Source organism: Triticum dicoccoides, chromosome 1A, assembly GCF_002162155.2.
Source record: "Triticum dicoccoides isolate Atlit2015 ecotype Zavitan chromosome 1A, WEW_v2.0, whole genome shotgun sequence".
NCBI classification, from domain to species: domain Eukaryota; kingdom Viridiplantae; phylum Streptophyta; class Magnoliopsida; order Poales; family Poaceae; genus Triticum; species Triticum dicoccoides.
Window position 1 is genome coordinate 417,908,274 of NC_041380.1, and position 17,714 is coordinate 417,925,987.

A 17,714-nucleotide genomic window follows, 5' to 3' on the forward strand; every position below is an offset into this window, starting at 1 on the left:
TCATCATAACTGGTGCAATCATCATTAGTACCATGGATATTCAAGGAGTTCATACTAACAACATTGCAATCATGCTCATCATTCAAAGATTGAATGCCAAACATTTTAATGCATTCTTCTTCTAACACTTTGGCACAATTTTCCTTTCCATCATACTCATGAAAGATATTAAAAAGATGAAGCGTATGAGGTAAACTTAATTCCATTTTTTATTTTATTTTTTGTACTTTTCTTTTATAGACTAAACTAGTGATAAAACAAGAAACAAAAAGATTCTATTGCAAGATCTAAAGATATACCTTCAAGCACTCGCCTCCCCGGCAACGACGCCAGAAAAGAGCTTGATGTCTACTACACAACCTTATTCTTGTAGACGTTGCTGGGCCTCCAAGTGCAGAGGTTTGTAGGACAGTAGCAAATTTCCCTCAAGTGGATGACCTAAGGTTTATCAATCCGTAGGAGGCGTAGGATGAAGATGGTCTCTCTCAAGCAACCCTGCAACCAAATAACAAAGTGTCTCTTGTGTCCCCAACACACCCAATACAATGGTAATTGTATAGGTGCACTAGTTCGGCGAAGAGATAGTGATACAAGTGGTATATGGATAGTAGATATGGGTATTTGTAATCTGAAAATATAAAAACAGCAAGGTAACTAATGATAAAAGTGATCACAAACGGTATTCCAATGCTAGGAAACAAGGCCTAGGGTTCATACTTTCGCTAGTGCGAGTCCTCTCAACAATAATAACATAATTGGATCATATAACTATCCCTCAACATGCAACAGAGAGTCACTCCAAAGTCACTAATAGCGGAGAACGAACGAAGAGATTATGGTAGGGTACGAAACCACCTCAAAGTTATTCTTTCCAATCAATCCGTTGGGCTATTCCTATAAGTGTCACAAACAGCCCTAGAGTTCGTACTAGAATAACACCTTAAGACACAAATCAACCAAAACCCTAATGTCACCTAGATACTCCAATGTCACCTCAAGTATCCATGGGTATTATTATACGATAAGCATCACACAATCTCAGATTCATCTATTCAACCAACACATAGAACCTCAAAGAGTGCCCCAAAGTTTCTACCGGAGAATCACGATGAAAACATGTGCAGACCCCTATGCATAGGTTCATGGGCGGAACCCGCAAGTTAATCACCAAAACATAAGTCAAGTGAATCACGTGGTATCCCATTGTCAGCACAGATACGCACGGCAAGACATACATCAAGTGTTCTCAAATCTTTAAAGAATCAATCCGATAAGATAACTTCAAAGGGAAAACTCAATCCATTACAAGAGAGTAGAGGGGGGAGAAAACATCGTAAGATCCAACTATAATAGCAAAGCTCGCGATACATCAAGATCGTATCACCTCAAGAACACGAGAGAGAGAGAGAGAGAGAGAGAGATCAAACACATAGCTACTGGTACATACCCTCAGCCCCGAGGGAGAACTAATCCCTCCTCATCATGGAGAGCACCAGGATGATGAAAAGGGCCACCTGAGAGGGATTCCCCCTCCGGCAGGGTGCCGGAACGGGTCTAGATTGATTTTCGGTGGCTATGGAGGCTTCTGGCGGCGGAACTCCTGATCTATTGTGCTCCCCGATCGTTTTAGGGTATATGGATATATATATATATATAGGCGGAAGAAGTACGTCAGGGGAGCCACAAGGGGCCCACAAGGGTGGAGGGCGCACCTAGGGGGCGGGCGGGCCCCCTGCCTCGTGGCTTCCTTGTTGCTTCCCTTACGTGGACTCCAAGTCTCCCGAGTTGCTTTCCTTCCAAAAATAAGTTTCATGAAGTTTCAGGTCAATTGGACTCCGTTTGATTTTCCTTTTCTGTGATACTCTAAAACAAGGAAAAAAATAGAAACTGGCACTGGGCTCTGGGTTAATAGGTTAGTCCCAAAAATGATATAAAAGTGTATAATAAAGCCCATAAACATCCAAAACAAAAGATAATATAGCATGGAGCAATCAAAAATTATAGATACGTTGGAGACATATCAGAGCATCATCATGAACATTATCATTAACATTATCACTAGTTTTAGGTTCATTACCAGATTGTGTTTCAGCATTAGAAATAGAAATATCATTTGGATTCTCAGGTGTTTCAGCAATAGGTTCACTAGAAGCATGCAAAGTTCTACCATTTTTCTTTTTCTTCCTTTTAGAAGGACTAGGTGCATCTATATTATTTCTCTGAGAATCTTGCTCAATTATCTTAGGGTGGCCTTCAGGATACAGAGGTTCCTGAGACATTCTACTAGTTCTAGTAGCCACTCTAACAGCATAATCATTATTCTTATTATTCAATTCATTGAGAAAATCATTTTGAGCTTTAAGTACTTGTTCTACTTTAGTGGTAACCATAGAAGCATGTTTACTAATAAGTTTAAGTTCACCTTTAACGTTAGCCATATAATCACCCAAGTGTTCAAGCATATTTGAATTGCATTTCAATTGTCTACCAAAATAAGCATTAAAGTCTTCTTGCTTAGCCATAAATTTATCAAACTCATCTAAGCATGGGCTAGCAAACTTAGTAAATGGGATTTCGGCTTTATCATATCTATAGAGAGAATTTACCTTTACTACCTGTGTCGGGTTATCAAGACCATGTATTTTTTCAATAGGTAACGGATTAAGATCATATGTTTCTTCAACAGGCGGTAAATTAAGACCGTGTATTTCTTCAATAGGAGGTAAATTCTTAACATCTTCAGCTTTAATACCTTTTTCTTTCATAGATTTCTTTGCCTCTTGCATATATTCAGGACTGAGAAATAGAACACCTCTTTTCTTTGGAGTTGGTTTAGGAATAGGCTCAGGAGGTGTCCAATTATTTTCATTTGTCAACATATTATTCAATAGAATTTCAGCTTCATCCGGTGTTCTTTACCTAAAAACAGAACCATCACAACTATCTAGGTAATCTCTGGAAGCATCGGTTAGTCCATTATAAAAGATATCAAGTATTTCATTTTTCTTAAGAGGATGATCAGGCAAAGCATTAAGTAACTTGAGAAGCCTCCCTCAAGCTTGTGGGGGACTCTCTTCTTCAATTTGCACAAAATTATATATATCCCTCAAAGCAGCTTGTTTCTTATGAGCAGGGAAATATTTAGCATAGAAGTAATAAATCAAATCCTGGGGACTACGCACACAACCAGAATCAAGAGAATTAAACCATATCTTAGCATCACCCTTTAATTAGAACGGGAATATTTTAAGGATATAAAAGTAACGAGTTCTCTCATCATTAGTGAACAGAGTGGCTATATCATTTAATTTTGTAAGATGTGCCACAACAGTTTTAGATTCATAGCCATGAAAAGAACCAAAGTAATTATATCAGGATCAACAGAGAATTCATAATCCTTATTAGTAACACAGATAGGTGAAGTAGCAAAAGGAGGGTCAGGTTTCATTCTAGCATTAAGAGATTGCTGCTTCCATTTAGCTATTAACCTCTTGAGCTCGTATCTATCTTTGCAAGCTAAAATAGCTAAAGCAGCTTCCTTTTCAAAAACATAACCCTCAGGAATAATAGGTAATTCATATTTATTGGGGGGAGAGTCTTAATCATCACTTTCATCAATATTATCAGTTTCAATAATTTCATTCTCTCTAACCCGAGCAAGTTGTTCATCATGAAATTCACCAAGTAGCACAGTAGTATCAAGCATAGAAGTAGTTTCATCATAAGTATCATGCATAGCAGAAGTGGCATCATCAATAACATGCAACATATCAGAACGAATAGCAGAAGCAGGTTTAGGTGTCGCAAGCTTACTCAAAACAGAAGGTGAATCAAGTGCAGAGCTAGATGGCAGTTCCTTACCTCCCCTCGTAGTTGAGGGATAAATCTTGGTTTTTGGAGCTCAGATATAAATACCAAGTGACTCAAAGAATAGAGCTATGCTCCCCAGCAACTGCGCCAGAAAATAGTCTTGATAACCCACAATTATAGGGGATTGCAACTGTTTTTGAGGGTAGAGTATTCAACCCAAATTTATTGATTCGACACAAGGGGAGACAAAGAATATTCTCAAGTATTAGCAACACTGACACGTACACACGCAGGCATGCTGGCGTGCAACACTGACATGTACACATGCACTCACGAACACACGCATGTACGCACCCATGCATGCAACACTGAAACGTACCCTTGCACGCACGCAACACTCGCACGCCTGCATGCACACAGCACACGACGCAAGACACACGCTCAACCTATACGTGCATGCACCCTTTGTTAAGGACATGGATCGTTACGGGTATTAATCAATCTTATCTGTGATAAGCAGAACATTGATGTTTGCAGCGGTCTTTATGAATCACAACGTATCGAACGGGCTATCAACATAGTAGGTTTATATACATGAAATGGATGACGTCACACTCAATGAACAATCATCGGTTTATGAAATGCCCGCTTCTGACCACCCTGGCCCACCAAAGGTTCATCTGTTGTGCGCTGCCTGTGTTGGGTCACTGACATGTAGGCCATGCACCCAAAGAGCCCACATGTCAGTGGAAGAAAGGCACGGTGTCCTAGGTCAGAGTCGAGGGCGCCACTCGCGGCACGCCCGGCTGAACACGCCTCCGTGCCGCATTCAAAAGCCTCCATGAAACCCGCCCGTGTGGAAGCCGAGAAACCCACTCTAGACACACGTCTGTTCATGACCGGGCCGACGTTAAATGCAACGCCGGCCGAGCTCCTCCCGTCCGTCGTCTATTCAATCTCCTATTTAAACGAGGCCAAACACCGGCCAAGAATCGCACACCTCCGCTGCTCCCCTATCTCCTCCACCATTTTGTCCACTCTTACAATGGCTTACGAAGAGTAGTTATTCCGCGTCCAAGCCAGATGGGTAGCCCGCCGGATACAAGCTATGCAGCTCGCTGATCCACCTCCCTCCCCTCGCCCGACGGAGCCAGTTGCCACCCCAAGTCGGTGCGCGGTTCAGCAACTCGCTGCTCCAGGCCAACTCGACGAGGAGCGGCGCACAGGTGTCGTTGCTGCCGTCCATGCCTCTGCCCCGTACCGCGTCTCCCTTTCTGTGGTCGGGACTCCCATGCCGGCGGCCGCACCATGCAAGCAGCAACAGAAGTCGGGTGCGCGGAGAGCGACGAGTCGGTTGCCAGCGCCTCCGCGTCCGCCGCCATCATCGAGGAGAAGTAGAACACAGGAGGCCGCCGCCGCCTGGGTCCCATGAAGGCCACCGCAAAGGCGACACCGGCGTACATAGCAGGTGTCTTGCCGGATCCTTTTGTTGCGAGGACCTTCATCAACCCCGCATGGGCTCCACGGAAGAGGGGAATGTTAGGATGAACTCGAGCCGGTGCCGGCCATGGCGAAGTAGTGGCCGGTGATGAAGTCGAATCGGTGCTGGCCACCATCATTTTTGGCCCCAGCCAATGATATCAGTTGGGCAGTGGGGAAGCGAGTTGTCCTTTGCGCTGAAGCATATACCTCCGGGGCTCCCGGCAGTCCGGTGACCGTGCTATCGGACATGAGGAACACAAATCGATTGGCGGGCGACCATTTAGGCCAGGTATTATATACTTGTGCTGTCCAGAACTAGCACAGCGTAGTTCATTTGAATGTAATGAAATCCGTCATGTTTTTATGAAAATCTGATATTTTATATGATTTCCATCGTTTTTTATATGAAATATTAGTTTGTCTATGTGTTTGCGTGAATTTCGTCCGGTTGGTTGAGTTGCTGACATAATGTGTGCGGCTACGGTTTTATGGCGTAATTTGCGGGTCGTCGGTCGGTCTGCGGGCGGCTCGGGAGGCATTGTGGGACAAAAAAACACAGCTTGTGCGAGCTCGTCTCCAACATGCGCGCTGGAGGATGCATGACAACATGAGCACCCGAGCCATTCCTCGTTCATCGGTGGCAAATGCACCGGTGGACAAAAGGGTCGCCAATATTTTGGCTACCCCAGGCAAGATCCAAACAGCCCCTCCCAACAGATTCAAATCCCTCGTTCGCCGTGGAATTTTGCCATGTGTTGTTTTCATGGACTAGAAAGATGCCCATGCATTGCACGGGTCATCAAGATGCATTTTTTACAAACTCCCGCATGCATGCAAGGGATATTTAATGTCCTCCTTTGCTAGTACCACGAGGCAAACACCATTAATATTGCATCAATTAGTGTTAGTGGCCTTGTATATCTGCAAATTGTAATTTTGATTGTGGCCCCTTGTATATAAAAAATGGAGGGAGAAAGATGAGAGATAAGGTGAGGAGGCGTGGGGAGTAGTGGTGATTGGTGGTCGGACTGGGCGGAGGCATGGGGATGGACGACACATTATGTGTAGGTTTGTATCTCTCTCACACACACCCACGTAGGTGGGGGACGTGCATGAAGAGAAGAGGTGCACGCACGGCGCATGTACTCTCGTCTCTTTCCCAACCACACCCATGCGGGTACACGGTGGAGCTCATTTCTGTACGAAAAAGGCAGCCCACGTGGTAATTTGGCACGTGTACAGGTTGTTCACTTGGTGGAGGGAGGATCGTCTACCACGGGTGAACAAACAAATTGCGACTTGACGCGTTATGTTAAATTAAAAAAAGAGGCAAACCATGTGGGGCCTACCTTAGAGGCAAGGCTCTATACACTGAAGTACTTTTGATGTGTCCCGTCAACTCGCAGAACGAGGAGAAGCTTGCTTAGTACGCCGTCTCTCCCGCCCACGGGCGCGGTGGCTCGCAGGATGAGGTGAAGCTTGCTTACGAGTAGTAGTAGTACTACTACTACTTCTGTACGCCTTTACGCCTGCTCCCTCGCCCACGCGCGCGGTGGCTCACAGCACGAGGAGAAAATTTTACTACTCCCTCCGTTTACTCCTCGTCCCTACTACGTACTTTTGTTAGTACTCCCTCCATTTACTTATACAAGGCCACTATAAAAAAAATACATTTTGCATCTATACAAAGCCACAAATAGTAATCGAGACAAAATTTACTACTCCCTCCTTTCCAGTTTATGGCTCAATTTCAAAATCTCTCCAACCAAGGTAGACGATGAGTGGTCGAATTAATTTTGTAGTTTGCACAAGTAATTAGTACGCTAGTTTTTCTTAAGAAGTTATTTTTACCGAGACATTAATTAGAACGAATGCATGAATGACCACTAAATTTCCATGAACTTGTACATGCATTGGTTAGTTTCCTCTTGACACTGCTTGCGTTGGGTGATCTAACGCACCTCAAAATCCAACATGTAATGGTACTACTACTAATATAGTAGAATTGAGACTTATCAAACGGAAAAACAAATGTTTTTTAGATGAGCCCTATAAACCGTAGTGGGTACGTACTCCGTAAAAACAGATTTTTCCAAAACTAAGTCGCTCCCTTTCATGAATTCTGTAGTATACTCCTCCCTCGACGCTCCCTTTCATGAATTCTGTACTTCCTGTCGCCGACATGTGGGATATATAGCAACCGGGTCGACGTGTCAAGCACCAAATAACAGTGCAGAACAGCAAGGGGGACGCACCCCACTCGTACCGGCCCAGTAGTAGTAATGAGCAATAAGACGTCAAATAACAATGCCGCACCTTCCCAGATGGACGAAGCAACCATTATTTCACACTTCGGTTTGCCATCATCTCAAACCACATAGTATTGCTTCTGCCTCAAGAGGGACACGCGCATCTCCTTGGTACATCATGACACGTGGGACCGCATGACAGGCCATGCTCCCCCGCCGATCGCTTGATAAAATCACCTCATTTTTACTATACTTCCTCCGTATCGGTTTACTACATGGCATGCACGTCGTTCTAGGTTGAGAATTTAACTGGCTATATATGTGATGAACAGTCTCTAGCCTTTTAAAAAATGTATACTTTTGTACAATAGTACTATCGATGGATTGCGCCATGGAGCAAAAATTGAAATTAAAAAAAAAGGTGGTACATATAGAGAGCGCTCGTCACCAAATTATGAATATAGTACTATTAAAAAAGCTAGTACGTGCTTAATTGGGGTGCTAAATTCTATTAAAGAAATACTAGTAGTATGTACATACTAAAGAGTTAAAGTAACGAGAAGAAACATAACATAGTTCTGTTGGGAGCTCAGCACAACACACCCCTCAAATTAAACTAAGCACACCTGAAATTAAACTATGCAACTAATCGGGTAGACACTGTATTAGAAGTTTAGAACCACCATGAGCAACAACACTGCCACCTTACTCGGAGTCCTCGTCCACGTCCTCGGCTTCGTCCTTGTCCCTCTCCCTCTTGGCCGATACTTCTTTGCTTGAACCGTGCACTTGGCTGTTGCTCTTCATCCAACCCTTGTAGATATTGAAGCAAAGGTAGCCATCCATTGCAGCATAGCGTAGTGGATGAAACGTGTATGGAGGTTTCTCCAGTTTACCGTACGAAGGATGAACCATGACTCCTGCCAGGGTCAGCATTGAAGGCTGACGAGAGGACACCAGCCGATTCTTCTGGAGGTCGAAGGGGTTGCCTACAACGAGACCTATCTAACGCAGGACATCCCTGTCATTCTTAAAGTCTACAGTAACGAATTTCACCGTTTTGTCCTTGAGGAAGTTCTTAAAATCCTGGCACTCAACATCGGCATGGCATATGTGGTAGACCAAGCAAACATTATGTATGCAAACCTGGATCACGGCGGGCTTCTTCCTCTCTTCGTCCTTTGGATCCTTCTCTGGTCCGAGGACTGTGGTGTACTCAACATCTAGCCCAACGACCCACTCATCATCTGAGTTTTTGAACATGCGTCTGAGGCGAGTAAGGCATCCTTTCACCGTCGTGGAAGAACGGGTGTAGATGACGTCGAACTCATCGCTGGTGATGGTTCTAACCTTGTACTCATCGCCGATCGTGGAGATTTGGGACGCCATGGATTTGGGAGGAGGGTTAGGATTAGTGGAACTGTCGTAATGTGAATGGACGAGACGACTAGGAGCGAACCACCATATTATTGAAGGACGTGCGGGGACAAGTAGGAGTGAACTGCCAGCGTGCGAATGGCAGGGTAGTGGCTTTCCGTTCTCCCATGGTACGGGCTTCCGAGAGCCCTTGGATTTGAGATCGAACGGTTGCATGGCGTGATTCTAGACCTATGGGTGAATATCCTATACTGGAGGGTTATTCTGCAAATTTTCAGCAACTTAGCACGCGACCGTTTGATCTCATATCCAAGGGCTCCCAGTAGCCCGTATCATGGTCGCGCCTACCACGACCGTCGCATCGCTCGCGCGGTCGCGCCCTTGGAGATTTAACACGGTGCGTTAGGCTATCTGATGTTGGCATGTCATACATAGTCATCACTTAGTCACTCATACTACAACAAGGTTTGCTATAAGGTTGGCTCTAAGTGTATTTTTTTACTCCTCTCTATCTCTTTCTTTGTAATGGACGTGGTCAGGAATCGGGAGACTCACGCCGGTCGTAGCGCCGCAGTTAAAATGATAATGGCAAGTCAAATCATGGGCCCCACCTGTCCAGCAGTAACTCGTTGTCAAATCACACAGCCCTACATTTGCAGCAGCCTACTCCCTCGTCTTCTCACGTCTCTGTCGAACCAAGGAGCAAAACCAAGTGGTAGGCTGCTCCTGTCATGTTGGTGTAGCAACTCAAGCAGGGTCAGTCCGCACACGAAATGGCGACACACTTAATAGGACCCCTTTGGCCGACATGTGGCTCATCCACCATCTTGTTCCATGTGCGATGCACGAAATTAGAGTTCGGAGCAACGGTTGGAATTGGAGGCACCCCGATCGTAGCGCCGCAGTAGAAGAAAATGAGCGATGAGGGGTCAAATCACAAAGTCCCACCTTTCCCGCATTAAGCTGGACGGACGAAGCAACCATCATTTCACTCTAGGGCGCAAGAGCATAAAGAAAAGAGAAAACAATGATGCGTGCGGCAGCTACCTAGGGCACCCTAGGGTAGGGGTCTCTACTATAGATCCTTTTTTTAAAAGTGCCTCCACTACAAATCGGCTTCTCCCTCATCCTCTTGAAGAAAACAGATGATGAGTGCAGCGATAGGGTTTGTAGGAGTACTACGGCGTGCGGGGCCACGTCATAGTAAACGGCTTCAAGTCGATGCCTTAAATATGTGTGGGCCGCTTGGTTTTACGGGAACGAGGCAACATTTTGGGTTCGGGGACCAGTGGAGATATAGTACATACAAAAATTGTGGACGTAGGTTCGACCGAAAGGCAATGATGCATGGGCCCTGCATTTTGATATACCCGGGGCCGCGTGAAATTTGCTACTCTACTCAAAACTAGTAAGGTACACATGTATTGAACGCATGAGATCTCGAAACCAAATTATGAATAAATACACACTATAGCATGTAAAGCTTTGAGTCGTATGTGCATGATGTAGATGTTCGTTTAGTTCTTATAGTTCATCTCATTCAAAATCAATTAGTTTTATAAAAACGTTAAGATTCATGGGGTTGTGCATTGTAAATCATAAAGTAAAAAACAAATAATGGCAATTCATTTAGAAAAAAAAATCAATTATGATACAGAAGATTCTAGAACAAAGGAGAAGTGCTTGTGTTTTGAGGTTTGTGCATTATGCATAAATTCAACCATGGAGTCTTCTAAATTGTACATGTGGCAGATCTGGTGGAATGTTGATGATACCCAACGGCCAGTAGTGCTCGGATTTGCCTATCTCTGCACTGTCGGGTTAGCTTCATCCAGCGACCAACTTTCAAAGTTATTGGCACACTATATAGTTCTTGTGCCATAGTTGCATGTTTTTGGAAAAAGCTACTAGTGGGTTGTAGTATCTATTTAGGAATAGAAGATGTATACATGGAAGTTGTAGGGAAAGAGATGACATGGATCATCTCAATTCCTATGAGTAGGGATTGTGAAAGAGATGTCATTTGGTTCACATCATAGGAACTTTTCTATTGAATCTAGAGATGACATGTATCTCAAATCCTATGAGGAGGGATTAGAAAAGAGATGTAATTTGGTTCATATCATAGGAACTTTTCTATTGAATATACGCTAATGTTCATTTTCCTTTGAAATTAAGGGAGTATAGGAATCCATTCATATGAACCAAGTGTCTCTAAAGCTATAGAAATGATATCATGTTTATTTCCTTTGAAATGTGGAGTATATGAATCTATTCCTCTGAACCAATTGGCTCTAAAGAAAAAAATCCTATAAAAATCATATCATATAGAGTTCCTATGATATTCCTCGACACTAAAGGATGCTTAAAATTGCTGCGGGTGATATGATGGTATTTCTTTGTAGACTCCTCACCTATCTTTATAGTTACCTCTCGAAGATGAATGAAATGATATATACATGGTATTCTACATGTGCAATTTGGTACACGAAAACTTGGTAAAAGTTTGCGAGGTTCGAATTTTCAATAAAGCTACATGCACTGCATTTCGGAACGGAGGGAGCATACGACAGTTGCTAACACTCATGTGGAAGATTTGTGTGTAGGAGGGGTGGCTGTTCTGTTAAATGACATGGCAAAACTGACACTGTCGGATGCCGATCTAACGGTTATTACGGCGTTCGTCAGGAAAAGGCTTGTGGCGAACGTTTGTCAGATAATGATTTACGGACACATGCATTGCATTCATACGTGCCCCCCTCTCGCTCACGCACACGAACCCTCATGAGTCACGACTCTCCCGAGTCCTCTTGCAGACTCGCACGTCGCACCCACTGTCTATCTGCAGGTAGACGTCACGCACATATGTGCTCTTCACACCCTACCCTCAGAACTTCTAAAAAACGAAAGACGACGTGCACATTTTACTTTTGCTCACACGTCACACACTTATACTATTACTCTTGCGGCAGACGTTCTTTGGGCATAATATATTGTACTCTCACGAAGACAAGCGATGCACGCACGCACTAGTTCTCTCACACCCACTCGCGGGTACACGTAGGAGCGCATTTTTTTGAAGCTGGTACAACAAAATAACTCCACTATATATAAAAGCAGGAGCCTTAGCGCTTGCTTTACTAGGGTTCCTCTCATTCACTCTCTCATGCTCTCTAGATCTAAGCAACACATAGGTGGCCACACTCTCTCTTAGCTCACGACTGGTCACAAATCCGGCCGGACAACCTCGACCGGGGCAGGGGTGTAGGTGCATCGTTCATGCTGTCATTGGCGGCGAGGGAGGAGACCAACGGCTGCCCGCGCGTCCCGATCGGCGGCCGTGTCGTTCTCTCCGAGATAGCGCCGGCTCAGGAGGGCCTCTGACCCCTTCTTCCTCCCTGCGGTATTGTGGCCAAGATGCGGCCTCCCGACGCCGTCTTTGCCACCTGCCGATGACCCTCAGGTATATATTCCTTCGAAACCTGCCTTGCTCTACTGCCCCAGCTCCCTTCATGTGGATCCTTTTCTACTTCCGTCCGCTGTTCCAAAGCCACCTAGACTTCTACTATTATTAGAAGTAAAGCTAGTTCATACAGTCGACTCAAAGCATTGGTTCAAACAGGGAAGAAAGTGGGAAAGCTATAGCATGAATCTAGGACTTGGTTCTAAGAGGAAATGGGGGAAAGTAGTAATATCTATCACTGTTTAAATAACTGTATTTCGTATTTGCGCAAATAGGGATGTCTCTCTCCATGTCGTTTCGGGATGTGTGTCTACGTATCGTTTCTATCTGCGCAATCAAAAGCACACACCTCAGTTTTAGTACAACTGCGCAAAATGAGATGGCTATCCCTCATTGTCGTCGTCTAACCTCCCGTCCTCAAGGTATCCCTACATTGGTAGTAACTAAGGTAGAATGACCAACGCAATCTAAAAGAAGCTAATTCGTACGTTTTACTACCTGATTGCAGTGCAGGGATGAGCGAAAACAACTGCATCCTAGTCCGGAATGCACTTTCTATCAGTTCATCCATGGACTGAGGACTAGCTAGCACGGCTGCACGGCGATTTTTTGGACAGGTGCGCGGACAAGAGGCATTGTGGTCTGCTTATTTCTGCAAATAGCGGTGCTTAAATTTAGTGGAATGCACAAGCATTTCAGCTGGTCAGTACACTGCATGGTTCAGTTCAGCATTCCAGCTGAGACCACAATTATAATTGGTTATTCTGGAATGAGAGAACCTAACCCTGAATGGTGGCAACAAGAAAAAACGAGAGTGAACTCCAGGAAATTTAAGCCTGCCGGGAGGCCCTTTGCTCGGAGAAGCCTTGCTTGTTTTTTCCTGATTTGTAAACCTTCTCACAACTTTTTCTTTTGCTGTGAACTAGTATATGTTTGTTATGTTCTATGAATCATTGAGATGTATAAAATTGCTTAACTTATGCTTTTCAAGTTTTTTTATGAAGTCGAGTTTAATGTGAGTGTTCCACATGAGCGCTGGACTAGCGTGTGAATGTTTGGAATTTATTACATTGTGGCCTCAATTAACTACATGGACCACTGTAACAAGATACATAGTTGCCTATATGTCAGACAGCAGATTGTTGATTGTTAAGAATTAGCAAATGGGCTATACATTATTAGAAATAATGGCAGATGGGTTGTATGTTGTTTTCCACAGATTTGAGGCTGACTTGTGCGCCTACTACATGTTGACGTGTATGCTTTCATAAAAAAAAGGTTGACACACACGCAACGCCCTGTCAACTTAGTCAACACACGAGAGCAGTGACTGTTGGCTGTCCATCCAACGGCCGTCGTGCTTCTTCAATCTCTGCTCTTCATGCTCCAGCCGCTCAACCAAGCGCCGGCGGGACTGCCTGCTTCCTCCTCCCACAGCCGGCTATGCTGCCGCGCAGGCCTCACGGCCCCATCGTACTCCCATCACTGGCCTAGCCATCCCTCTACTCACCCGCACATGATGTTATTCTCTGGCGACAGCAGACGAACCAGTAAACCCTCGTACTCCTTCGCGTGGGAAACAACTGCCGAGTATTCCCTGGTTCCGTGTCGTTCCCTTCCTAGGCCTCGCCGTCGTCCACCGCCCTGGTGCTCTCGGCGGAGCCTGGTCAACGTGGTCAATGAACGACATCCATCGGAAGTGGACTGTACGTGGAGAGGCTGACAGCTGGGTCCATGGCCGCACGCAAGGAAATGCTTCCTTATTGCGCGCAAAATAATGATTCCTCCACCTGACAGCTAGGACCCATAGGAAGGGCCTCTGTATTTCACAAAAAAAATGTTCCCCCCGCTGACAGGTCGGACCCACCAGCTATATCTTCGCACACAAGGAAGTGCCTCCTTATTACGCCCCAAAAAATGAATACCCCCTGCTAGCTGGGACCCACCATATTGTTGGGCTGACTTGTGGGCCTACTAAGTTGACGGGGACGGAGGGCTTTGTCAACTTAGTCAATACTCCAGTGACCGTATGATGTCCATCCAATGGCCATAGTGCTTCTTCAACCTCTAGTCTTCTTGCTCCAGCCACCCAAAGCAGCATCGGTCCTGCCGCCTGCTCCTGCCTCCCATGGCCGGCTGTGCTACCGCGGAGTCCTCACCGCCCCCATACTACTCCCACCACTGGCCAGGCCATCCCTCCACTCACCCACACACCTTGTAATTCTGCGGCGACGGCAGCCTCACATCATAGCCGAACCAGTGAACGCTCGTACTCCTCTCCGCGTGGGCATCCACTGCCGCGTCTTACCCGGCTCCGCGTCGTCCCCTTCCTAGGCCTCGCCGTTGTCCACCGCCGTGGTGCTCTCGGCGCGGCGTGGTCAATGTGGTCAACGACCGACTTCCATCAGAAGAGTACTGTACATGGAGAGGCTGACACCTAGGTCCACGGTAGCCGCAAGGAAGTGCCTCCTTATTATGAGGAAAATAATTATTCCTCCACCTGACAGCGGGGACCCATCGGACAGGCCACCAGTATTTTGCGAAAAAAATCATTTCCCCCTGACTACTGGCACCCACCGGACGGGCCACCGTATTTCGCGAAAAAAATGTTCCCCCTACCAGAAGTGCCTCCTTATTACGCACAAAAAATGAGTACTCCCCCGGCTAGCTAGGACCCACCTTGGTGGGAGGCTGACTTGTGGGCCTACTAAGTTGACGGGGACGAAGGGCTTTGTCAACTTAGTCAATATGAACGATTCTAGCTCCAGTGACCGTACGATGTCCATCCAACGGCCGTAGTGCTTCTTCAACCTCTGGTCTTCTTTCTCCAGCCGCCCAAAGCAGTGTCGGTCATGCCGCATGCTCCTGCCTCCCATGGCCGACTGTGCTGCCTCAGAGGCCTCACCGCCCCCTACTATTCCCACCACTGGCCAGGCCCTGCGGCGACGGCAGCCTCACCCCGCAGCCGAACAAGTGAACCCTAGTACTCCTCTCCGCGCGGGCTTCCACTGCCGCATCTTCCCCGGCTCCGCGTCGTCCCCTTCCTAGGCCTCGCCGTCGTCCACCGCCATGGTGCTCTTCGCGCGGCGTGGTCAACATGGTCAAGGAACGACTTCCATCGGAAGAGTACTGTACGTGGAGAGGCTGACAGCTGGGTCCACGGCCACAACCTAGTTTTTTTGTGATTTGCCAAGTAAGTCACTTTGTCAGGCCTGTTCGGCTGCAAATCTTTCAAGACGAGGAGAGATTTCATTCGGCTGGCCGAGAAAATGGCCCATCAGTAATGAGAAATGGGCTGTACATTTTTAAAACACATCAAACCGGCAATTAGTTTCAAATATCTTTTTTTTCATTTCAAGATTTTAAATTACATTAATTTTTATGCGTAGAGAATTTGTTGGATTTTATATTGATATACATTTATTTTTAAAATCAGTTTGAATGTGAGTCGAAATTTCGGGATTAAAAATAGTTCGGACCGCACCGAAATATGCAAAATTTCGTATAATTTTTTAACCGTGGCCACAATATGGGCTGTAATGCTAACAAAAAGAATATGGGCTCCAAAAAACCTTAAGAATTAGCAAATGGGCTCTAAATTATTAGAAATAATGGTAGATGGGTTGTATGATGTTTTCCATAGATTTGAGGCTTTCCTAAAAAAAAAGGTTGACGCACAAGCACTGACTGTTGGATGTCCATCCAACGGCCGTCGTGCTTCTTCAATCTCTGCTCTGACTGCTCCAGCCTCTCAAACAAGCGCCGGCGGGGCTGCCTGCTCCCTCCTCCCTGCGGTCGGCTGTGCTGCCGCACATGCCTCACCGCCCCACCGTACTCCCATAACTGGCCTAGCCATCCCTTTACTCACCCACACTTGCTGTTATTCTCCGGCGACGGCAGACGAACCAGTAAACCCTCGTACAGTCGTACTCCCCTCTGTGTGGGAAACAACTATCGAGTCTTCCCTGCTCTGTGTCGTCCCCTTCCTAGGCCTCGCCGTCGTCCACCGCCGTGGTGCTCTCGGTGTGTCGTGGTCAATGTGGTCAACGACCGACTTCCATCGGAAGAGTACTATGCGTGGAGACGCTGACAACTGGGTCCACGGCCATAGCAAGGAAGTGCCTCCTTATTACACGCAAAATAATTATTCCTCCACCTGACAGTGGGGACCCACCGGACGGGGCACCGTATTTCGCGAAAAAAACGTTTCCCCCCTGACTGCTGGGACCCACCAGCTACACCTTTGCACGCAAGGAAGTGCGTTCGAGCAAAAAAACAAAACGACTCGCCCCCCTAACTGCTGGGACCCACCAGCTACATCTTCGCACGCAAGGAAGTGCGTGACAGTCGGGACCCACCTAGTCGAAGCGTACGTAGCGTTGTCATTCTGGTCACGAACGTGTACGTACATATATAGTGGTGGATGTAGAGGCGCGCACGTGTCGTAGTAGAGGCGCGCACATAGCATGTACACGTACGTACAGCGGCCAGGGTGCAAGAAAGAAAATATGGCCACATATGTGTACATACGGGCGGGGTCTCGAACGCCTACTCGCGCATACGTACGGACAGGGCTCGTGTACATGGCTGGGTCGGAACGGAGAAACATCGTCATCGTCGTGTTCATGGGGAGGCAATAGAATGCATCGTGTTCATGGGGAGGCAACGAAATGCGTTGTGTTCATCGGGAGGCAACGGAACGCGTGGGAGCCAACCGGCTGGGTCGGAATGGAATGCGTGGCCGTGTTCAATGGGAGGGCTTGGATGGAACAAGCTATGGAAACGAGGCCTGGCATACCGCACAACGGAGGAAACGGACCTCCTACGTTCGGAACGGGGTCCTATTGATCGGGAGGGGTCCGGCGTACCGCAAAACAGAGGAAACGGACTTCCTATGGTCGAAACGGGGGTCCTGTTGATTGGGAAGGGTGTGGAGTACCGCAAAACGGACGAAACAGATCTCCTACGATCAAAACGGGGGTCCTGTTGATCAGGACGGGTGTGGCGTACCGCAAAATGGACGAAACGGACTTGTGTTGGGGCGCTACGGTCGAAACGGGGGTCCTGTTCATCGGGAGGGGTGTGGCGTACCGCAAAATGGGACTCGACGGGATACTGTTCATCTCCATCGTCGACCTCCTCCAACCTCCATGGGCTCCTGTTCATCCAGCCTCCACCGCACGCGACTCCACCGGCTACTATTCAACCAGCCCTCCACACCACGGGGTCCTGTTCAACCACCCCTCTACGGGCACCCCTCCACCGTCTACTGTTCATCCAGCCCTCCACCACACCACAGGGTCCTGTTCATCCAGAGCCAATGCCACCGCTCA